Source organism: Pristis pectinata, chromosome 22, assembly GCF_009764475.1.
Source record: "Pristis pectinata isolate sPriPec2 chromosome 22, sPriPec2.1.pri, whole genome shotgun sequence".
NCBI classification, from domain to species: Eukaryota; Metazoa; Chordata; class Chondrichthyes; order Rhinopristiformes; family Pristidae; genus Pristis; species Pristis pectinata.
The window spans coordinates 31754078-31778234 of NC_067426.1; the positions used below are offsets into that span (position 1 = coordinate 31754078).

General features: G+C 42.9%; 1 protein-coding gene across 11 annotated transcripts in view; it reads left to right on the forward strand.

Moving 5' to 3' along the window:
• eva1ba (eva-1 homolog Ba (C. elegans)) overlaps nucleotides 1–24157 on the forward strand; it is an 85311-nt gene that overhangs the window by 15010 nt on the left and 46144 nt on the right. For 5 of the 11 annotated variants that reach the window (XM_052036624.1, XM_052036633.1, XM_052036623.1 and 2 more), the window contains exon 2: nucleotides 7531–7656. The exons of 2 other annotated variants lie outside the window; for them this stretch is intronic. The gene's annotated coding sequence lies outside the window, so the exon portion shown is untranslated. Of the gene's footprint in view, nucleotides 1–7335; nucleotides 7657–8201; nucleotides 8341–22174; nucleotides 22306–24157 lie in introns of those variants that run through there. 4 more of the 11 variants (XM_052036622.1, XM_052036629.1, XM_052036626.1 and 1 more) reach the window with 4 other exon arrangements.

Here is a 24157-nt window from a genome sequence, read left to right on the forward strand (position 1 = left end):
AGATGCAGGGAAGGTTCCTTTAGATTAGAAAATAGCAAATATTCAAAAAGAGAGAGAGAGACTGAAGGTAGGAAACTGTAGGCCAGCTGGCTTAACATTGAAAATATGTTAGAAATTATTACTAAAGAAGTTATTGCTTGAATTTTTCTAAGATAACTTCTTTAGTAAGTGTTAGAAACTATTATTAAAGAAGTTACCTTAGAAAAATTCAAGGTAATCAGGTGAAGTCAACTTGACTTTGTTAAAGGGATATCACGTTTAACTAATCTATTAGAGTTCCTTGAAGAAGTAACATTGTGCTGTCGATGAAGGGGAACTGGTGGATGTAGTATACCTAGATTTCCAGAAGGCATTTAATAAGCTGTTGGATCAAAGGTTACTGTGGAAAATGAAAGCACATGGTGTCGGTGGTAATATTTAGGCTTGGTTAGAAGGCTACCCTTGTCCAGCAGGAAACAGAGTGTGGACCTAAACAGGTCTTTCTCTGGATGACAAAATGTAATGAGTGGAGTTCCATAGAGATCAGTGCTGAGACCTCAACGTTTTACAGTTTATATAGGTGAAGAAGGCTAAGGGTGCTGATCAAGCAGAGGTAGGAAAGTATATTGTGAAGAGAATATAAAGTAGCTACCGGGGACAAAGATAGGTTAATTGGATGAGCAAATTTCTGGCAAATGGAGTATAGTGTAGGAAAATGTGAAAATACCTATTTCATCAGGAACAAGAGTACTTTACCCAAACAGTGAAAGATTGTGAAGCTCTGGAATGATTTGCAAAAGGGCAGGTACAGCGTGGAATTAGGAAAGCTAAGAGAATGTTATCCTGCATTGTGAGGGAATAGAATTTGAAAATGGGAAGGTTAAGGTTCAGTTAGGTGCAAGCATATTTGTAGTACCGAGTACAGTATTGGTCTTCGTGTTTAAGGAAAGATGTTAAGATGTTGGAAGCATTCAGAGAGGGTTTACCATGGTAATACTGGAATGCACCAGTAAACCTATGAGGAATAGTTGGCCTGGATAGGCTGGTACCAATGCAAGTCAGAAGGAATTTTCTCTTGAAATATATGAGATTCTGAGGGGCTGGATGTGGAGGGGAGGTTTCCACTTGTAGGAGAATCTGGAACTAAGGGGGCCATTGTTAAAAATAAAGGATTGCCCATCGAAGACAGAGAAGAGGTGAATTTTCTCTCTCTCAGATGTCTTTGGAAGTTCCTTCCTCAAAGAGTGGTGGAGGCAGAGCTTTTGCATATTTTTAAGGCAGAGGTAGGTAGCTATGATAAGCAAAGGGTGGAAGGTCACTGGAAATAGGCAAAAATGTAGAGTTCAGGTTACAGTCAGGATTGTATTAAGTGTTGGATCAAGCTCGAGACCACATGGCTCACTCTGTTCTAATTTGCATGTTTTTATAAAAAAAAAGGGGAGAAAAGAATTGTCGCTTGGCTGATTTTTCATTCACAATACTGTAATAAATAATGCAGGAGCAAAAGGTATCTTGGGTGCATCACACTCTTTGTACTGTTCAATAAAATGCATTGAAACCAAACAAAACTTTATATTTCTGTTCATGCGAGGATTATTTGAAACCCTAATGCTGTACAGCAATGATCACTGAGCCTTGCCACTGAGCTATTAGTCTGTGGTTGTGCCTTTCCAAGCTGGTGTTAGGATTTTACTTTGCAGCTCCTTGATCTCATGATAAGATGTGTCTCTGCCTTAAGATGTGGTGGAGTACACCCTCATTAGGGGAGAAACAAGCTGAGCGAAGCTGATTCTTATCAAAGTGAGCTACGTTGATCAGGGTGAGTTCCACTAAAGAAACACTGGGGATTGGCAGAAGGGTATACTCCAGATGAACAAATTTGCAGATGACCTTTCACCAGATTATTTCTGAGACTTTCCGGTATGATATGTAAACAATGAGGTGGAAGTACACATGAGATCCAAATCAGGATTTAACTGTAAAAGTCAGATGGGAAAGGAAGATTTGAAAGAGATACAGAGAGGTCAAAGTCAAGCTCCAGACATCTTACTGAAGCTTTAGAAAATCATCAGCCATGGGCTCAGGGGCTGAAATCGTCATTTATAAATGTGCAACAGAAAGCTTGCAAATTGTTTTTGACAAAAGCAGAAGTGAAGGGTTTGAGTAGTTTTAATGAAATATATTGAACCAATGTGTTGAGTTTCGTGCAAGATCTCCCCATAGTGCAATTATCCCTCAGTCCATGATTTCTTCTAAATCTGGTACTGTGGTGCCCCAAAGTATTAGACATTACCCAATCACTATGCCTGGATATCCTCTATGGAATATGGGGTGTTTGATATCTTGTATGTTCTTCAGTACTTAATCTAGCAACCAAGATACACAGCTCTCAATTTCCTGCAGGGTCAAATTTCATGCACTGGATCCTAACCCTACACTGCATCCCAACTTGCACTCTACCATTTAATTCTCACTTATTCCCGCGTGTATGTATTTTCTCTCTTTCCCATCACTTCTTCATACATAATGAGACAAGGTTTGTTTTGGTACGGTGTCCTCAGTTGAATTTATTGAATTCAATCTCCTGAATTAAATTTACCTAGTAGAGCCACTGCCTCACAGTGCAGAGACCCCGGGTCCAATCCTGACTCTGGGTGCTGTCTGTGTGGAGTTTGCACGTTTTCCCGGTGACCGTGTGGGTTTTCTCTGGGTGTTCTGTTTTCCTCCCCCATCCAAGAGACGTGCAGGTTGGCGGCCACTCCAAATTACCCTTAGCGTGTTGGTGAGTGGTAGAATCTGGGGTGAGGTGATAAGGACGTGTGGAGAATACAAAGAGGGATGAATGTAGGACTAGTATAAATGGGTGGCTGGTGGTCTCGATGGGCTGAATAGCCTGTTTCTGTGCTGTATCTCTCCGATTACTTCCTTTGATTCAATCATTTAGCTAAATAAAAAAGGCCCACAAAGTTGCTGCAAGTATGAGTTGATAATATAGAGAGATCTGATCTTGGAATCGATGTGGAGGCCAACCAACAGGACATCTCCTTATACTGCAATATTCAGAACTAGGGAACGAAGAACTGAAGATAGAAGGGCTAAACTAAGGAGGGTGGTGTTCAATGCCAGATTGGCTACAGAGGAACATGGTGAAAGGAAATGAAATATTGAATTAAGGGAAAGAGAAAGGAAAACTAAAAACTGACAGCTTTAAAATTCCCAGTAACGCTTCATAAGCAGAATGAGAGAGTCCACAGATGCCATAGTTAACAAGCGTTGCCAGAATTAGCACTTAGCACATTGTTAAAAGAATATCTGTACATAATTGCTGGCCTTTTGCCTGTTTGGAACATATTGAGCTCTGGGTTCAGGAGGTTCAATTGCGTTCTGAAACGTTTGCCCGTCAGCAGGTGTGAAACCTGCGGTCGTATGTGGAGAGGGTGTGAGAGCAGGCATGTGGGGAATAGAGGAAATGTGGTTGAGAGCTCCATCCACTATGGCAGAGGGGGCGTCACGTTTCAGGGAGAAGGAAGACATTTCAGAGCCACCACGGTGAAGGCCTCATCATTGGAACAAATGCGACGGAGACAAGGAAACTGGGAAAAGGGAATGGCATCCCAGCAGGATAGAGCTATTTGAGTAGGATTAGAAAAACTGAACTGATATGAAATTAAAAAAATGGAAAATGCTGGAAAAATCAAGTAGTTCAGGCGGCACTTGTGGAAAGAGAAGAGGGTCAACATTTCAGATGAGGGACCATTCACCAGACCTGATGAAGTTCAGACAAAGGGTCACAGACCCACGATGTTGACTGTTTCCCCTTCCACAGTTGGTGCCTGAACCACAGGGTTTTTCAGGCATTTTCAGTTGATATGAGATATATCTGGATGAGTATTTGCTTTAGAATGGCTGCTCTTCCTCATGGTGGGACAGCTACACTGAACCCAAAGAGCCTCACTATTCTGGATGCCTCGCACAAAGATTGTCTTGTAACATGGTGATAATGTGCCGCCTTCACACTTCACAAGCAGTGTCACATGTCATTAAGGTGATAAACTGTTGGGTTGTGACAGAACTGCTCTCTACATATTCCACTGGTGACACAGTCACACCCAGTAATGGTGTCCTACATAGAGGTACATCACTGGCTATAAATTCAGTGCATCTGCTCTCTGATTCTACTGTCTGATTTTGTACATATGAATGAAATTATATGTAGACAGCCTTCATGTCCATCTCTACAGTACTTGTGGAATTTTATAACTCCATAGACAATAAGCCTTTGCCTAGATGTGAGTGACATCTCTCTGGTTTGGCATCAAGATCTCTCCAAAACATTCCGTCCCTCATCTCCATACAATACCTGTCCATTCACCCCTTCCCTTCCCACCATCCAGGGATCCAAACAATCATTCCAGGTGAAGCAGTGGTTCACTTGCACTTCTTCCATTCTAGTCTACTGTATTTGGTGTCCACCACGTGGCTGCCTCTACATTAGAAAAGACAAACACAGATTGGGTGGTCACTTTGTGGAGAGCCTGCACTTAGTCCACAGGGGTGACCCTGGGCTTCCCGTTGCCTACTGTTTGAATTCCCCATCCCACTCCCACTCTGACCTCTGTCTGTGGCCTCCTGTTACACCGAGGCCCAACGTAAGAACAACACCTCCTTTCTTGTCTGGGCACACTACAGCCTGTAGGACTCAATATTGAATTCTCCAACTTGTGACTTGCTCTTTCTTTCTGATACTTGCTCTTTCTTTCTGTTCGTATCAGGACTGGACATCTGTGCTTGCCATTCCTCTTTCTTTTTTTCTTTCATTTGTATAATCTGGCCTGCTCAGCACATTTCAGTGGGCCCAACTATACACCACTCAGCTTCACAACGATAGCAACACATTAGTCCTGATGAAGGGTCTCGACCTGAAACGTCGACTGTTTATTTCCCTCCATAGATGCTGCCTGACCTGCTGAGTTCCTCCAGCATTTTCAGTGTGTTGTTAGCAACACATTACACAGGCAAAGGGGCTTAACTGTCCATTCATTGGCTCCATCGTTTCACCCTACTACAGACATTCCCTTTCTTCCACCTGCTGCCCTCCCCAACTGTTACTTAGACGAACTTGCTTCATCTCTTCCTCAGTTCTGATGAACAGGCTTCTGCCTGAAACATTGACTAGTTTCTCTGTACACTGATGCTGCCCGACTGGCTGAGTTCTTCCAGAATTTCTGGTTTTGCTGTCAGTAACTGAGATGTTGCATTCAAGTGAATGTTGGTGTCCACACCCTGACTGCTACCAAGTTCACAAAATTGCATAGCACTTTTCAAGGACAGCTGATACAGACTGTTGACTTTTCTCCAATCTAGACTTATCTTTGATAGCCAGTTTTGATCTTTGCCCTGGAAGAATGAAAGAGAGAGCTTTGCTTCACTTCCATCACTTCTCATTTGAATTTACACCACCGTACCACCTTAATCTTTTACGTTGTAGGTGTATGGAAGGCAGATAAATCCTTGAGCTTCACTGTATCATCTGACCAATGTCACTGAAACTCCAGGACATACGTCACTGATACCTTAGTGTCAATATTAAATTCTACATTTGGCTCATCACCTTCATCTAGTTCATGTGCCTAATCCCCTTTGCTCTTCTTTTCACAGCCTGGGTGCCTGAGCTTGCTGTGGTCTTTGCTTTGCTTTGAGACCAGTTGTTGACCGATGTCCCTTGATAGCACAATTAGGACCAGCAGACCCCGTGAGTCTGCATTCAATGCCATGGGCTGCTGCCACATTAGAAACTTCCCTTCAGCTGCTTCCTGCGTTTTCCCGAAGACTGAATATCCGGTTTGAAATTTAATTTCTTCTTACTTAGCAGCCTCTTTTGATTATGTACATGACAGATCACAGAAATAGCACAATCCTGCAACATCGTGTTCAGATTTGTACCATCAATCCATCTCAAATCCAAAACAACATCTGCAACAGTTTCATCTGGATGCCGGTTCCAGCTGTTAAACTTGCACTGTTGAACTATACAACCAGGGATAGGGGATGTATACTTTCAACTGGTTTAACCAACTCGACAAATGCCTTGTCTCCTGGTTTGCTGCAGCCAGCAAAGTTTGCATCAGCCTGTCTTAGTAATAACAGATAAGAACAAAAGGAATTTCTCTTACCTGCCGCAATGTCATTTGCTTCCTTTCTATATTTTCAATCCATGAGTTGATTGAACTATTGAAATACTCGAGAGTACCATTTGTGGACTTGAATGTGCTTGACACAATTGGTGCAAATACAAAATACTATATGAATGAAAATGTACCGAGCCTCATACAGCTCCACAGTTCTGGAGAAAGTACCCCAAAATCCCACAAAAGGCAAGTAACACTAACTTCTGAAAGCATCCTGGTTAGTCTTCTATCATCTGTATTGCCAATTATCATAATGACAGTCTTCTATGTATTTAAACATTAAGCAAAAATGATACTGATAATTAATGGGTAAAAAATATGAAACTCCTGAATGAAGCCATTCTTACTTTGTGCACTCGTTCACAAGAGTGCATGAGTAACAGTAGGATTGGAACTCAAAGTTCCCTCATTTTTAAAGTGCCCCACAACACAGGATAATCAGAATTCCACTCTCTACATTAACACTGCATCCAGATAGTCAATTGCTCTTAAAAAAAAGGCATATTATGGAATGCTGTAGGCCTATGCCCTCTGGGAAATGACTTAATCTCCTCAAACTCTCCAAGTGATGTCGAACAAATTTTCATTTCATTAGTCTGGATACAGTTCAGACTCAGACCTTGAAGGCTGAAGGACAAGTGATGGTACATCAGGTTATGTAAGGTCTTGTCCTAATACCCATAGTCTGAAAGATATCCACTATCTGAATGCCTGTGGTTCAGGTTTGCCACTAAGATGGATCATGAGACTTCATGTGCTGCTGGATCTCATGTGTTTGGTCAAATGCTTTATGGTATTTAGTTACACATACACAGTCATATTTAAATTTTGTAAATGGAATAACATCACCGTTAAAGATCACTGTCTATAATCCAAGTGCGTCTTTATTTGGTTTACTGCTGGGTCCTAGGGAGTTTAGACTGGAGATTTTCCACTGTAATATTTTACACTGTTTCCAATTAAACCACTTGGGAAAACTGCTTAAAGTTCAACTCGTTTAGGGAAATGACAACGTTCATACAGCTGCAGTTATTAACTGGTGTCCAAAGAGTATCTGCCACAATTTCCAACTTTCGCACCTTTTTCTGTGACCCCTCCCACCTCCCCATCACAGCCCCTCCTCCAACTTGCCAAACAGCCACAGAAGTGTTTGTTTGTGGCTCAGAGATGAACTGGACGTAACTTTACCGAATGAAGTTCCTGCCTGGATTTGGGAGCTTATTAACCAGGTCACACTGAGAGCCGCGTACAGCACAGGAGGGGGGAGGGGGGGGGGGGGAGTTAACAGCAGCCCCTTGGTAAGAATTTCCTGTTGCTACTGCCCTAATGCTAAACAGATCTACTCTTTCCCCAATCCATCCAGAGAGCTCCTGTCTCCCGTCTCCCGTCTCCTGTCTCCTGTCAAAGGATTTCCTTAACACTGCCAAGGCTGCAGGAGCTGAGCGGGAGGAGTGAGTGAGACGCTCCGCTCCGGGGAGCTGCTGTCTTGGTAAGCCTTTTTGTACTTTTTTTGGGGGGAGGGAGGGTTTCCCCCCGTTTTCCGTGAACCCTCCTCCCGCCCCCCTCGCCTTCCCCTTGTCTGCAATTAGCCAACGAGTCTCGGGGAACATCTGGAAGGAAGTGGGGGCACCTTGGACTTGCAAGCTGGTTGCTGGGAGAGAGAGAGAGAGAGAGAGAGGGAGAGAGGAGGGAGAGGAAGGGAAGGAGGAGAGGAGAGAGAGGGAGGGAGAGAGGGAGAGGAGGGAGGAGAGAGGGAGGGAAGGAGAGAGAGAGAGTGAGGGAGGGAGAGAGAGAGAGTGAGGGAGGGAGAGAGAGAGAGTGAGGGAGGGAGGAGAGGAGGAGAGTGAGGGAGGGAGAGTGAGGGAGAGAGAGGGAGGGAGAGAGAGGGAGAGTGAGGGAGGGAGGGAGAGTGAGGGAGGGAGAGTGAGGGAGGGAGGGAGAGTGAGGGAGGGAGGGAGAGTGAGGGAGGGAGAGAGGGAGAGAGAGAGAGAGAGGGAGAGAGGGAGGGAGAGGGAGAGAGTCAGGCAGAGAGAGGTTCCCGCAGACAGCCCGGGTTTACAGAGACACTACTTACCTCCTGGGGAGCTACTTCGGCCGGGCAGAGGTCCCATCTAAGAATTAACATCTAACAGGAAGCCCTTTGTAGTTGCAGAGCAGCCTGAGGATTTTTACGGTGGGTAAACTGGATATTTTAAATGTGCTGTTGTACTTTTATGTAAGTTATGACTGCGAGTTTTAAGAGACTGGGAAATGGGGACATAAAAACGTACGAAGTGAGTTGAACCACCGTTGCAAACCCGGGTGCAGCAAAACCGAAAGGAGTTGAAGTAATAACGGTGTGTGATTGCTTATACAGTAAGAGAGTTAACCCTTCATCCGGAATCCGAAGGACCAGCTTGCTGTCATCAGAGTTCAAACAATGATCGGCCGAGGAAGTAAAGGGCCAGGTAGGGGAGGGGAGATACAGGAATAGATTCAGGGGGACACGGTCCATCGGACCTGAAGGGAGAGGCTTTGAGCAATTTAAAGTGGACTCAGAGAGGGAGAGAGAGTCTCAGACGCCGTATTTAAAGGGTTAAGTAAAGAGCAGAAACTGGATTTATGAAGAGCTGGCTGTCAGAAACTTAAGTGGCCTGGGAAACTGACACTGGGTTTGTGGGAGGAAGATTCTGCATAAACTGGTTTAAAGGAATGGAGTACCAGATCATGGCTTTAAAGGCAAAGTGTGCGGAATTATTATTCAACGGATGAGTCTCTTCCTCACTGCCCAAACAAAATAGGCAAGGCCGTGCAATCTGGCTGAAGGGAGGCTGAGTCCTTGCAATGGACCAGTGTAGAATTTGGGGAAAACCAGGACAAAGGAATGGCAGAGCCGCTGCCTCACAGCTCCAGTGACCTGGGTTCCATTCTGACCTCGGTGCTGTCTGTGAGGAGTTTGCACGTGTGAATTTTCCCCAGGTGCTCCTGTTTCTCCCCATGTTCCAAAGATGTGCCAGTTGATAGGTTAATTGGCTGTTGTAAGTTGCCCTTAGTGTGCGGGTGAGGGGTAGAATCTGGGGGGAGTTGATGGGATGTGGGGGGGGGGGGGAAGTAAAATGGGATTAGGGTAAATGCTCGGATGAGATGGTCTGAAGGGGCTGTTTCCATGCTGTATACTACTGTCAATCTCTGACACTAAAGCACAGTGCACTAGAGTGTAGAAATGAGAGTTACCCAGTGCAACTCTCATAGAATGAATTGTTTAAACATTGCACGTAAGACCATCCCAACTTCCAGTATCAGGAAGCTTGGGATTTAAGAGAATGGTGAGGAGGAGCACCAGTGAGACACTTGGCTGACTGCTGACTGCCAGGTGCTGTGGTGCAAACACTGTGAAGTATTCCTCCCTTTTGGTACACTGCACAGAAAGAGCTAGAACTACAGATTGCATCCGATCACGTCCACCCCCTCACCCCAACCTTGAATGGAGACAGCCCATGGTGAATTCCAATGCTGCCCGTTGTCATGTTACTTTCTCTACTTGTTTTCCACCTCCTGGGCAGTGACTTCCCTTCTCTCCCCTCCCACCCTTCACCTGGAGATTAGGGCCCATCTCACCCTCAGTTTGTACCCTTCTCTTGTACTGTAGTCCTCTGTAGAAGACAGACCATTGCTGCATTTGCTTCACTGGAATTAACAACACCAGCCAAATGATTTACATACTCACAGGTCTGTGGCTGCCATACTGCAGTGGGTATACTGAAGTAACTCCCGTGGTGGAAGGCTTATGTCTTGGTCTTTGCATTTGGTGTCTAAACACCACGTGCTGATGCATAAAATTAATAATGACTGGAGCAGAGTCAATGTTCTTTGATGATTTGTGGTTGATCTGTTATTAATGTGCTCAGTTCACTTTCAGTGTTCTAAATATTTAAGTTCTTGCCTTCATAATTCACCAGGAATGGGAATCAGGATTCCAGCTGGAAACTAGCTCCCACTATGTCCCAGTATGTGAACGGTGTCATCGCTGCAAAAGACTTTCAAGTGTTGTCTTGATACTGCCACTCCTGAGAGTTAGTAGACCCCAGACTCATCACACACATCCTTGCTTATTCACTTCTGCCGAGAAATAATTTAAAATACTTTGTTGCTTGAATCTTCTTGAGGTTTAAGTGATTTAGAGTGGTTGCCAGAATTCATTAGAGAGAGGTTCAAAGTAGGAACATGTTTCTGGGATCAGCCTTGGCTCAGTGGCAACACACTCACCTCTGCATCGGAAGGTTTGGGTCTGGACTCACTCCAGAGTCATAAACCAAGCTGACACTTCAAGGCACTATTGATGGTGTGCTGCATCATCTGAGATGCTATCTTTCAGATCAGGTTCCAGCTGTGCTCTTGGACGGCTATAAAAGATCCCGCAACACAGGGGAGTTCTCCTGATGACTTCCCCTTTAGCCAATATCACAAAAAAAGATTCTGATCATTGGCTTATTGCTGTTTATAGGAGCTTGCTGTGGGAGATTGGTGAATGCAAACGGTCTCTGCATAAACACAGAGACTAAAGTTCAAATGTGTCTGCCTGTCTGGAGTGCTTTGGAATAATCAAATTCCCTGAAAGGGTATTATATAACTGAAAATCTTTCTAAACCAGCAGCCTTCTGCTAATTGTCTGCCTGTGTAGTCTTACACTGAGCCAGAGATAATAGCCTGGAGTTACTGGTCCATCTCATTGCTGCTTGAAAGCACTTTGTTCCCCCTTAATGCAGATTTCCTTAATCCCGATAAGCCTGCTCACTTCATATGTTGTAGACATAAGCCCAGCACACAACCATTTTTGTGATAACTGAATGAAGAATAGCTACCATGTTAATGTTCCATGACAATCTCGGCACCTTGTGCAAGTCCCCAATGACTGAAATAATTGAACAATTACTTTGAGTATGTATTTATCAGAGAAACCAACAAGGTTGTAATGACATTTGAAGGGATCACAAAGGATATTAAAGGGTTTAAGATATAAAGGAAGGACATAATTGATCAATTATTCAAACTTATAGAGGATAAAACCCCAGGAAAATAAATATACATATGCAATAGAAAATGGAATTGTGTCAGAGGACTGGGTAAGGTAAAAAATTATCTGTAAATCTAAAGAGGCAGATGTAACAAGTTCAATGAACAAATGGATGGGTTAGCTTAGCATCTATGTTAGGAAAAACATAACAAAATATGTCTCAAATATGCAATAGATAAGCATTTGAAAGTATATGAGACTAGTTGGCACAGTTTTCAAATGGGAATACCATCCTTCAACAATTTTATCAAACTTGAAAAAAATAACAGAGCACAAACAAATGTAGTGGAATGGATGCAATATACACGGATTTTAAAAATGTCGTAAGACATCCCTTCATAGATATAGTCAGAACATTTGGAGTCAAGGGACTACTGTATCTTATGTCGTTATGTAACCAAATGGATATCAAACTGGCTACAATATAAAACATGGAGAATAAGTGTTGAAGGTAGTTGCTCACGTGAATGTTTATTTGAGCAGTTGCTTATTTCTAGAGGAATAGATTTAAGGGACAAAGCAGAGGTCATATTTAATTTGTATAGGACTTTGGGTTTTGACCATACTTTGAGTATATAAATGTATAAAAGTGAAAAATAAGGTTCATAAACGAGACAGGAGAACTGAGTAGATGGAACTGTTGGGAATATCTGAAGAGATGAAGTTTGCTCCAGAAAAGAGAAGACAGAGAAATGACCTGACACCTTTAAAATTAAGAAGGGATTCACTGAGACAGATGTAGAAAAGATGCCTCATAGGGGCCATTACTATAAGATTACTGCTTCAATATCTGATGGGGATTCTGGAGAAATCTCTTCAGACAGAGTGTAGAGAGAATGTGGAACTTGTTCTATCATTAAGGAGTTGAGATGATTGCACAGATAATATTCAGCTGGGTAGAGACTCAAGTGGAACATAAATACTAGACAGGCCTGTTGGGCTGAATGGCCTTTATCTGTGCTGTACATTCTATATAATTCTTTGAAATAGGTTTTCCAGAATAAGCCAGCCCAGGACCAGATACTGCCATGACCTCTGCTAAGCCACATCCCCCCAGGAAAGCCAAAAGTATACTTGTGTCATGAATTTACCTCATTTTCTAACCCCATATCTAGAGTCAAGAGGCTGACTTTCCCATGACTACTCAATGATACATGGAATAAGCACAGCAGCTCAAGGTGAACAATTGTTCCAACTACGAACAAAATAAGCCGGAGTCTGCTGTAGATTCCTTCCACAGTCCAGTGTCCAACTAGATTCAATTACCGTTGTGCTCAGGAGTTGACGCATACTTCCCATTATCTACTGGCAGGATGGTATAACACTTGTATCTCCCTTGTTATACAAACTGATTGGAATGCTCTCCACACATGCCCTTGTGTGATATTTCATCAGTTTGACAGGTTAGCTTTAGTGAGAGGAAATCGGAAGGAATCACATGGCTTTATTTGGCAGGCAGAAGCTGAAAATGTAGAGCAACGATTAGTGACTGGACTCAATTCAATCAATACAACTTTAAGTTGCAGAATAATACCAAATACTAAACATGCAACTCATCGATATTTTAGAGCAGTCTAATTTAAAGTAACAATCAACTGGCTTCCTCAGCCCTGGGCTTCTAAGACTGAGTAAGCAGTCCATATGAAATTTTAATTCACAGATTGTATTTCCGCCTCTACCTTATCTCCATGCTCAGAGCAGAGTAGAGGGCTGGTCAGTTCCTGCTGACTAGTTGGGGGCAGAGATATCCCAACACAATAGGTCGGAAGTGCTTATCAGTTATTGACTATTACTAGGCTTCACACTTAGGAAAATAGCCCTAGTTATCAGTGGTCTCAGTGCGCTTAGTTAGCCCACAGAGGTACGGCCAGGGTGTGCATCTATTCATAGGATGTGCGTGGAGGTGAACTGCTGCCTAAAATTAGCATTTTAAACAATTTCTTTAATTCATATTTTTAGAAAAAGCATTAATGTTGTCACATTAGTTTATAACCCTAGTTTTTAAATATCACTCAGGAAAGGTGTAGAAATTATCCTTAAAACTTGGACCGTTTAGGTTCATCCATTGGATTCTGCTTTTGCCATTAAGTATATGTAGTCCTGTGTCATACCTTTAAGAGAAGATTTCTTTATTAGTCACATGTACATTGAAACACACAGTGAAATGCAGCTTTTGCGTAGAGTATTCTGGGGGAAGTGTCACCTTGATTTTACTACATTCAGTACTGCTGGCACCTCTGTACATTAATGATCCAGAGCTACCCCCTGTTTATTCTGCTGATTTAATGACCCAGTGGTGGTTTGAGCTGCTGGATATGTTCTGCATCGATCCCAATTAGTACAGCAGTGGTGCTATGTTACACATTGGAGGGTGAAGATGCAGCATTGTCTCCACGATGACTGTCTAGTAGTCACCCCTCCCAATGCAGGTGTAGACAGATGCATGTGTAACAGGTAGGTTTGTGTGGACAAGGCCAAGTAGGGTTTATTCTTTTCACCATCTTCGGAGCTATGCTCTTTAGACTGTCACAATTGGAGTAACAGTCAATGATGGTGCTTACAAACTCCTCTTCAGGATAGACATTGAATTCCTTACTGTCAACTAATATGGATTGTTTTTCTGATTTTGCAACCAAGGTTTGCTCAGTGTCAACAAACTCAATAAGAATGTTTATAATGAACATTCCTGAATTTCTTTGAATTGCAGGGAAGAATTCCTTACAGTCCCAAATATCAGGAAAGATAATGATATTTGGGACTGTAAGGAATTCTTCCCTGCTCTTTGCCTCTTGGGCAAAGTGAGATTGGGGTAGATTCCCAGGGGGTAGTGCAGAGGATGTTCGTGCTTGGTACTGATCCAGTCGTTTTCTTTTACCTCTCCTGCTGACCTTCCACTGGGAGTCCACTCCACTGCATATCAGTCCCCACTGCAGACTAACTGTGGGTAATTGGCAATGTTCTGACTCTTTTCCAATAAACACACAGTTAAAATCCAAGTCCTTGGGGTTTTATGATTCCTGGCATCTGCATGAACATGTTCCTGTGTCAGATGAAGTATGGTTAAAGAGCTGGAAAGTCCCTGAACTGCAAAATCAGTGGATAAGTGAGACCAAGATCAAAGGAAGTTGCAGAATTAATCCAGTACCTATGCTGAGTTGCCTGTTATCCTTCAGGGCAGCTAGAAGATTCAGTAGGCTAGTTACTCCACAGATTCAGCCCGGGGTTGCATTTGTTCGTGGGATGTGCATGTCAGTGGCTAGCCAAGCACTTCAACACCATCCGGAAATGCCCTTGCGTAGGTTCGGGTGAACTGCCTCCCTGACTGAATGAAGTCCATGTGGTGAAGTTACTCACAACAGATGCATTCATTAGAAGAAACCAGCATGCACTCTGTGAAAGCTGAGAGAGCACAAGTTTGAAATTAGATATGATTTGTCCACTTCCATTTACCACAGGTGCTTTTCTGTCTTGGGTTACAAAGTTCCCAGTGCCTGTGGAAGGCACACAGGAACTTAACAGTGGAACAGAAACACAAAACACAGGCCCGGCAGAGTTTTCTGATTTTATTTCAGATTTTTGGCATCTGCAGGTTTTTTTGTTTCACCCCTGTGCAGTCAGTTTGTGTAGAAGAGTGGGGGAGGAAAGAGAAAGATGTACAAAGGTTGCTTCCTGCAGCAAACACAAAGAGAAGAGGAAGTAAATGTAACATCGGTGTGAATAATAATTGTTGCTTTAAGGTTGTTATTCCTTTAAGGCTAGTGTCATGTGACTTCTCTGGGCTGCAGAAAAGTTTCCTAAAGTGTATTGGAGTGGGAGTCTGCATGGATCTCTCGAATAGAGAATGTGCCTTGTCCTTGCATCTTTGCATCTCATACATTTCAATAGATATCAGGAACTTGCAGAGAACAGATGATGCACAGTAAAACTGAGGGACATCTCTTGATTTCTAGCTTTGCTCCTGCTGGAATGTTGTATTAAGTTCAACTTAATCCTCTTCGTGACAGATGTAATTTGAAGGTGGCTTCCCTGACACATGTTTTGGTCCTGTCCCCTTTTGGAAAAATATTGGGAAGATATTTTTAACATTATTTCATCTGTATTGAATATTGATTTACAACCTCATCCTATTACTGCAATTTTTGGGTTACCAGTGATGGAATCTTGCCATTTGTCTGCTTCTGCTTGTCGTATGATCACCTTTGTCACATTAATGGACAAACGATCCATTTTGTTCAAATGGAAGGATCCAACGCCTCCCACCACTTTTCAGTGGTTTTCTCAAACGATAGCATGTTTAAACTTAGAAAAAATTAGGAGTGGCACTGTTGATCCTTCGCTTAAATTTGAGGAAGTTTGGAGTCCATTTATTCAATACTTCCATATGATATAAGCTGACCTTTCTCAGATCCCTTTCAATAACCCTTGAATGCAGAGGAGCGGAGTTGACAACATAGTAATTTTTCTTTTTAATTGAAGAAATATCAGTCCAGTTTTTTTTTGAAGTTTTTGGTTTCTTTTTTGGTTTGTTATCAATATTTTTGTTTAATTTGGGGGTTCTTCTTTCATATAATTAAATTTCATTTCTTTTCAATCTTTCCTTTTGTATTTGTTCACTTAATAAGAGAGCGGGAGGTCTAGATTACTTTTTTTTACTCCTTGTGATTACATATTTTAACTGTTATGATTGCTATCCTGATCTCTTAGCACCATATGTATAATTACTAATGTTATATATATTATTTTGTACTAATTTAAAAATTAATAAAAAGATTGAAAAAGAACAAGAAAAGTTCAACTGGCTTGTGGCTTTATATTGTAAGTGTGTCAAGTCAAGTGCAGGTAAAGCCTTGAGGGATTGGAAGTACGATGCTGGCGCCCCTCGGCACCTGTGGAGAGGTTAACTGTTCTGGTGTAGATCCTTTATCAGTATCAGGCCTGCATCTGGAATGTCAAGCCTTCTCTTTATATGAGCAGTTCCTGTATTTTCTGTTTGTTTCAACTCTTCAGTGACTGCATGTTCTATTTTGCTGCTGGTTAAGATGGATCACTGGTTTCATTTACTTGGCTTATGTTCCTGAGCAGAGGCCGGTGATGTGATGGATGTTTCTGCTCGGTTTTTTTGTTTCAACCAGACTTTTATCCTAACAACAATCTCCTGGAGGAACTCAGTGGGTCAGGCAGCATCTGTGGGGAGGGGAAAGGAATTGTCGACGTTTGGGACCAAAGCTCTGCATCAGGACTGAGTGTGAAGATAGCAAGTATAAAGAGAAGCGGGGGGGGGTTGTGGTGAGATGAGAGCCAGAGGTGATTGGTAGACCAAGGAGGAGTGAAGGAAACCTCGACAGTTCCTATCCCCCCACAAATGCCGCTTGACCCCATGAGATCCAACAGCAGACTGTTCGTTGCTCCAGATCCCAGCATCTGCAGTCTCTGGTGTCTTCAACCCTAACAAGGTGCTGCCGTGAGAAGGCTTCTAAGGTATACATTTCTAAAAGCACCCCCTCCACCCCCCAGCCTAAATTTTCCACTGCTGGTAATACAAAACACAAGTTGGTCGGTGCAACTTGCATTGTGCACAACCATTTAATGGTGTGTGCCTCTGGCTGGTGAGCTTTGTGTGAAATTAGTAAATGCTTTACTGCAGAAAACAGCTCTGTGAGGTCAGCGGGAGCAGAGGTCGGTGCTGCATTAATGCATTGATAAAGTCCATGCCCTGTTTTGGGAATCATGGTGAGGGTGTCCAGCTGAAGTTACTGTCAGAGGCTTGGAGAACGGGGAGTTGAATATGTAGCAGTAAAGATGTTCCCTTTCCAAACATTTCTCCAACATTACACAGTGCCATGAGGTCACCGGTTGATGCTGTGAAACTGTGGTACAGCCTCCACACGTTGTTCTGTCTGGATTGGAGAATAAAGTGAAGCAATTTAGACCTTCAATGGCAGCAAAGCCTTCATCTATCTATCTCGAGTGTGTTACAACTGCTTGATGTTCCAAAATGCGATCATTACCAAATGAAATGACTTTTAAGACGTTCCTGTAACAAATGTAATGTTGGTGGAGAATTCCAACATGCAGTCAAGCACTGTCTCTGTTTTTACCTTGTTTACTATGCTGGATGCTGCTTTCTACATGCTGTCTAGCTCGCTGGGGTAAACACCCAGTGAATAAAGTGCAAAACTGTAGTGTGGGCTAGCAAAATAAGTAATGCTGGCTTGTGTCTGTCAGGAAGAACTGTAAATACAAATAGTATACCTCCAGTTAGGGTTGGAAAACTAGTACAAAGGCAAAACTGAAGGCTCTTTATCTGAACCCATATGACGTAGGTGAATTTAAGCACAAGTAGAAATAAATCAGTGAGATCTAATCATCAAAGATATGGCTGCAATGTGACCCATGCTGGGAATTAAATATTCCAGGTTCCTTCACTTTTAGATGGGCAAAATGGAAAGGCAATTGGGTGGATAGTCCTGATGCTAAGCAATGGGATAAAGATAATAGAGAGGATCTTAGTTTAGAAAATTGAGTAGAATCGTTTTTGTGGAGCTAAAGTAACAGCAAGAGGTAGAAAACATTGGTGAGAGTTGTGTATATGGGCCCCCTAACAACAGTAATGTAAGGTACAGTAAAAATCATGAACTTAGAAATGCAGCTAACTAAGGTAATACAATAATCATAGGCGACTTGAATTGACATATTGACTGGGCAAATCACGTTAGCAAGAATAGCATGGAGAGTGAATTTTGTAAACAGATTAATACTGACAGTATTCATTTTGAAACCAGAGTCTCAAAGCAAATTACAAAGGCATGAGCCATGAGTTGCCATTAGTATGTTGCAGAAAACTGTGTTTAAAAAGTATGACAGTAAACCATCAACTTTTGAAGAATTAATACTTTGTTTACATAGTATGGAATCCCCTTAAGGCACAATAATGAGGGAAATTAAAGACAGGATTACATTAAAGGAAAAGGCTTTTAACATTGCTAAAAAAATCAGCAAGTCTGAGGATGGGGAAAATTTCAGAATTCAGCAAAGAAGGACCTGATAAAGAAAGGGGAAGCAGCATGTGGGAATAGTCTAACTGGAAATATAAAAGTAGGTTGTAAGAGCTTCTTATAGACATGTAAAGAGGAAAAGATTCACTTAATTTAATGCAGGTCCCTAATGCACAGAGAGGGGAGAAGTTATACTGAGGAATAATGAAATGGCGGAGAACTTAAATATTTTTTGTATCAGTGTTCATGCATAAAGACACAAAAAAATCTCCTGAAAACTGGACAATTACAAGTTGGCAGTAATGGAAGGGTTCAAAAAAAATTAGCATCAGTAAAAAAGTTCTGATATTGGCCCAGAAGCTGATAAATCACCAGGACCTGATAACCTGCATCCTTGGCTTTGGAGGAGATAGCTGTCGAGTTAATGGATGCACTGATATTATTTTACAAAATTCCGTGGGTTCTGGAACAGTTCCACCGATTGGAAGGCAGCAAGTGTTATCTGACTATTTAAGAAAGAGAGAGAGAAAACAGGGAGCCATAGGTAGTCTGGCATCATCAGTAAAATGCCGGAATCTACTGTTAAGACAGGACACATAGAAAATAATAATAGGAGTGGCAGGTTCCACATGGATTTATGAAAAGGAAATATGTTCGACAAATCCATTGATATTTTCGAGGTTATATCTAGCTGAATACTAAGGACAAATAGTTGCAACAAACAATCTGCTGGAGGAATTCAGTGAGTTGAGCAGCATCTGTGTGTGTGTGTGGGGGGGGGTTAAAGGACGTTTTGGGTCTAGACCCTGCATCGTGACTGAGGCAGATTGTTTGTTGCTCCAGATTCCAGCATCTGCAGTCTCTTGTGTCTCCAGGGCAAGCTCGTTGACGTCATGTACTTGGACTTTAAGAAGCCCTTCAATATGATGTGACGCAGGATATCATTAAACAAAGTTACATTGTGTGGTATTAGGGCAACATACTGGCATGAAGTGAAGTTTGGTTAATGGATGTAAAATAGGAGCACGTGGGTCATTCTCAGGTTGGAAAGTTGTGCGTAGAAGGTTGCTGCAGCGAGTAGTGTTGGGCTCCAACTTTTCACAATACACATTAATGATTGGGATAAGAGGATCATGGATAATATATCCAAGTCTGCTGAGGGAACAAAGATAGGTGGCATTGTGAGGAGGATGCAGCGAAGGTTCAGTAGGATATAGACAGCCTTGGCAAAGGGATAACCATACGGCTGATGGAATACAATGTGGAAAAATGTGTGACGTCATCCATTTTGATAGAATGCAAAGCACTTCTTAAGTGGAGAGAGGTTGAAAGGTGTTGGTGTTGAGAGGGAGCCCCATGCCCTTGTATATGAATCACTGAAAATTAGCATATAGGCACAGCAAACAATTTGAAAGGCATGGTGTATGCTGGCCTTTATCACAGGACAGCTTGAATCCAATAGCTGCCATGCTACAATTATAGTGCATTGTAGCAATAACATTCGTGTACAGATCTGGTCTATCTCCTAAGGAAGGATAGCCTTGTCATTGAGGGAGTGCAGAGAAGGTTCTTCAAGTTGATTCCTGAGATGGTGGGTTTGTCATATGAGAAGAGATTTAGCATTTTGGGGCTACTTGCTGGAGTTTAAAAGAATGAAAAGTAATTAATTGAAATGTACAATATTCCCATGGATTTTGACAGGGTGAGTGCAGAGTTGATGTTTATTCTGGCTGGTGTCTAGAACTAGGAGTCACAGTCCTAAAGTGAGGGGTTGGCCATTCAAGACAGAGATCAGAAGAAGTTTCTTCGTATGACGAGTTGTGAATTTTTGGATTTCTGTACCCAAGGGAGATCAGATTTCTACTTATTAAGGGAATCAAGGGATATGGGGTTAGTGCAGTGAAATGGCGCTGAGTTAAAAGATCATCCATGACCTTAAATGGTGGAGTAGGCACGAGGACTCAAATGGCTCACTCTTGCTTCTGTTTCTTTTATGTTCAGAGAAATGTTTCCTGGTTCTGTGAGTTCTTTTTTTATAATTTAAAGTAACTTTGTTTGTTTGTGTATCTTTGGGACTGTAAGAGGGGGACAAAGCAGGCTCGGTTCAGCTGGATTTCCTCAGATTGCAAGTTGCCCTCTGTGAGCCAGAACATTCATTCACCCAACACATGGTTAATGGAGAGGTTCCAGTAGCCAATGGTCTGTCCTAGTTGATGCCTGTGCTGTGAGTGGCCCCAAGCTACTGTGACTGAGGGGGGGCCAGTGAGCAGGCAGACAGGATAGAAGTGATTTACACAGAAGCTCCAATTAGTGCAGGGAGAGCCACTGAGTCACTTCCCAACACTGACTGTTGGAAACTCAGTAGAAGCTGTGTGCAGGACATTGATGCCATCGTGCTGATCTTTTAATTATCTAATAGTTAAATGACACAGGAACAATCCCCCAGCCTCTTTCACTCTTCCTTATTTCTCTGTACCTGTTCAACTTATTCTTCCTCCCCTCTCTCCCCCTCCCCCCGGCCCATCATCTTCCCTTTGATTCTTTTTGCCGATAACCTCCACCAAGTGGTAACTTACAGCAGTCAACTAGCCAGCCTGCGTACCTTCGAGATGTGGAGGGAAAATGGAGCACTGGGAGGAATCCCGTGCAGTCGAGAGGGAGTGAACACCCAGGCTCAGAGGCAAGCACTGAGACAACAGTACTAACTGCCGCACCACCCAAACTGTCAGCTCGCTCCCAATCCCTGCACAATGTGCTCCTGGTTTTCTTTTCTGTGAGTGAGCAGCAAAGGTGGTAGTTCACCCCTAAATTCTCTGGTCTCTGCCAGCGGTGGGGGAAATGTGCTAAGTGGCCAGTGACATCATTAGGTGCGAGACTGTCACCAGGCAAATGTCGGGTGTGATACGGTGAGTCACACCCAGATGTGCCCATGCAAACTTCCAACTAGATTATTGCAATCAAACTCTGGGAGAATTGGTTTTATGCATAATTTTCATGTAAAACAAAATATATGGGTTCAATTTCTGGCCAAAGTTCCCAAGGTATTTCTCACTTCATTTCTGGGTCTTTTAGGGACGCATTGATAAAGGTTAAGTTCTGTAACTGAAACTTTTTAATACTTTATATGAAGTAGGTACCGGGACTATGGGTACAGGTACACATGGGATGGCATTGGTACTTCTGTTTATGAGTACTATACCTCAGACCATCTGTTTGGGTCTTGCACACCCTTTTGTTACTATGCTGGGACACCGTAGAATTTCCCAGAGTCGTGCTCCATGAGGATGCTATTGGATACAGGAACTGGGAACAGGATTTCCCACTGAAGCAGCAACTGTTATGTGAAACTGCCGTGTTGTAAATATAGATATTCAATCATTTGGTGAGTCAGTTGGCTTACTCTGCAGTCAGGCTGCTTTTGATGCTTCTGAAAGTCTGAGTTTTGTTTTAATAATTCCAGTGTTGTTTTGTTACCTCAGTCAGTAACTTGCCTTTCACAGAGCCCTCCCTCCACTTCCTGTCATACGACTTCTTAAATCTAGTCCTCAGAAAGCTCCAGTAACACTGCAGTGTAAAATTGAATTTCAGAATGCTATTAGACCATAAAGATTTATTTTGACATAGAACTGCACATAACTGGTGTTGAAATCCACAGAATGCATACAATTTTTTGCAGTGTTTTCAAGTAGGCTCTGTTCCTGAGACTATTCTAAAAGTAAATTTTCTCTTTTGGTTTTCAAGTTTTTCTTTCAGCTCTGCCACAGAGAGGGGAAAAAAAACACTTCCTTTAGAATAGCATCACATCAAAACATCCCTAAACATTTTTACAACAAGGGAACTGCTGTGCCTGTTGAATACTGATGGTCAGGATGTGGTTAAAATACATCCTGCAGTTTGAACTCTTCACAACTTTTTTCCACTCTGATATTTTTTTCCTTCCTCCTTTACTTAAAGTACAACTCCAAGTGAGAAGACAGCATTGAATGTCAGAGGGATTGTTTTTACAATGGGCCTTTGTACTCCTGGATTTCTCCCACAGCCAAGTTACGTTGATGTCGTTTTGTTACTGGGCTACTACGTGGATCTCTCGGCAAGTAATCATGAGAAAATGAGTTCAAATCCTGTTGAGCTCAGTGTGAATTGAGTTTGTCATTGGATTGAGTTTGTTGAAGAAAACCATTGGAAATAGTGGGGGGGATGGGATTGCTCTGTGAGCTGGCAGAGACTCGATGGGCACAAATGGCCTCCTTCAGCAAAACTGTGGCAACAAAGATAGCTGGTACTAATGAAGTAATGACAAAGATTTGCCATCTTGCATCTGATTCACTTCAGGGGAGGAAGCTTGTTTGCCTTTGTTGCCCCATAAATGACTTCAGTTGCTTATGGTTGTAGCAATTCAAGAAGGTGGATCACAGCACTACCTCAGGCGACTAGGGCTGGGCGATAAAACACACCCTAACTAACAGCACCCACAGCAATGAGATAAAACACCTAGTGCGATGGTGCTTTCTGTTAGGTGGGCCTTTTGTCTTCTACTCAGTGCCTTTACACCAGTGGTCTACAGCCTTCCGTGGGGAGGGCCAGACTGGTAACCCAAAACAGCTGTGAGAGCCACAAATGCACCCAAACTTACTGACTGGCCTTTGCCTTACTCATCCCCACTGTAATGTACTCTCCATGACCAGCAGCAGAGTGCTGGGTCCATGTAGTTTCTCGGCAGTGATGCCCATTCAGGATTCGGCTTCAGGGATGAAGGGCTCAGGAAAGAGTAGGTAATGGAGTGATGACAGCTCGTGCGCAAGACGGAACTGTGCCACAGGTTGGATCTGGCCAGCAGATGATGTGTTGTGCACCCTGGCTCTCCATCAGTGTGGCCAAGATGAGTTATCTATTGTGTTGACAACTCAGGACACAAACGAACAACTTATCACAAGCTCTCCATTTTAAAAGAGTTGTATGTGGACTCCCGTGGTGCTGGTAGGAGTTGCCCATTGAAAGGGAATGCTGTAACTAGCCAGGGCTCGTAGAGAGTTGCAGAGTGCTGCAGCTTCTGCCTCTAGCTCCAGCAACCCAATTTCAATCCTGTCCCCTGGCGCTGTCTGTGTGGAGTTTGCACGGTCTCCCTGTGACCACGTGGATTTCCTCTGGGTTCTCCGGCTTCCTCTCTCATCCCAAAGAGGTACAAGTTGGCAGGTTAATTGTCCACCGTAACTTGTTCCTAGTGTGTAGGTGAGTGGTAGAATCTGGCAGGGGAGTTGGTGGGATTGTGGGGAGAATAGGATACAGGGAAAATTAGTGGGAGACTTGATGGGGTGAATGGCCTTCTATGCCATAAGGAAATGGAAATAAGAAGCATAGAAACTTCACAGTGGGGTTCCCTGTTCTGAAGATGAAGCTGTGGTTCTGCTTGTTGTGTGTTGGGAGACTTCTAGAAACTTGACCAAGTGTCCATTCTTTGTATCCGAGTCTACACAGTAAGGGTCCCCAACTATATGACTGGGGAGGGGTTGCAAGAAAGGCAGGGCATTCCCATCTCATGTCCACTCACAGGCACTTCCCAGCAGAAGTGACTACCTGCCAATCAGGGTTGGGACTCCAGAACAGAAGCCAATATTACTGTTTATGTTGGACCAGTTGGGTCACTGGACACTGGCCAGTGACTGACATTGGGACCCTCCTTGTTAGTGAAGTCCACCTCCATTGATAAATCTTAATGCAGCAGAGTGGTGACATCTCCTCACTCAGTCGCACATCTACCTGATGGAATATATAGTTTTAAGGGACTTTTTCATGTGCCCTGAAGTGTGAGTCTAGACAATAATTACAGGGTCTGCTGCCTGATGAGAATTGGCTGTCAGTGGTTGGAAGAAAGCCTTTGGACAAGTGGGAGCCTGTGTTTTAAAATACTCCCAACATCAATAACCTACACTTCACAGTAAACC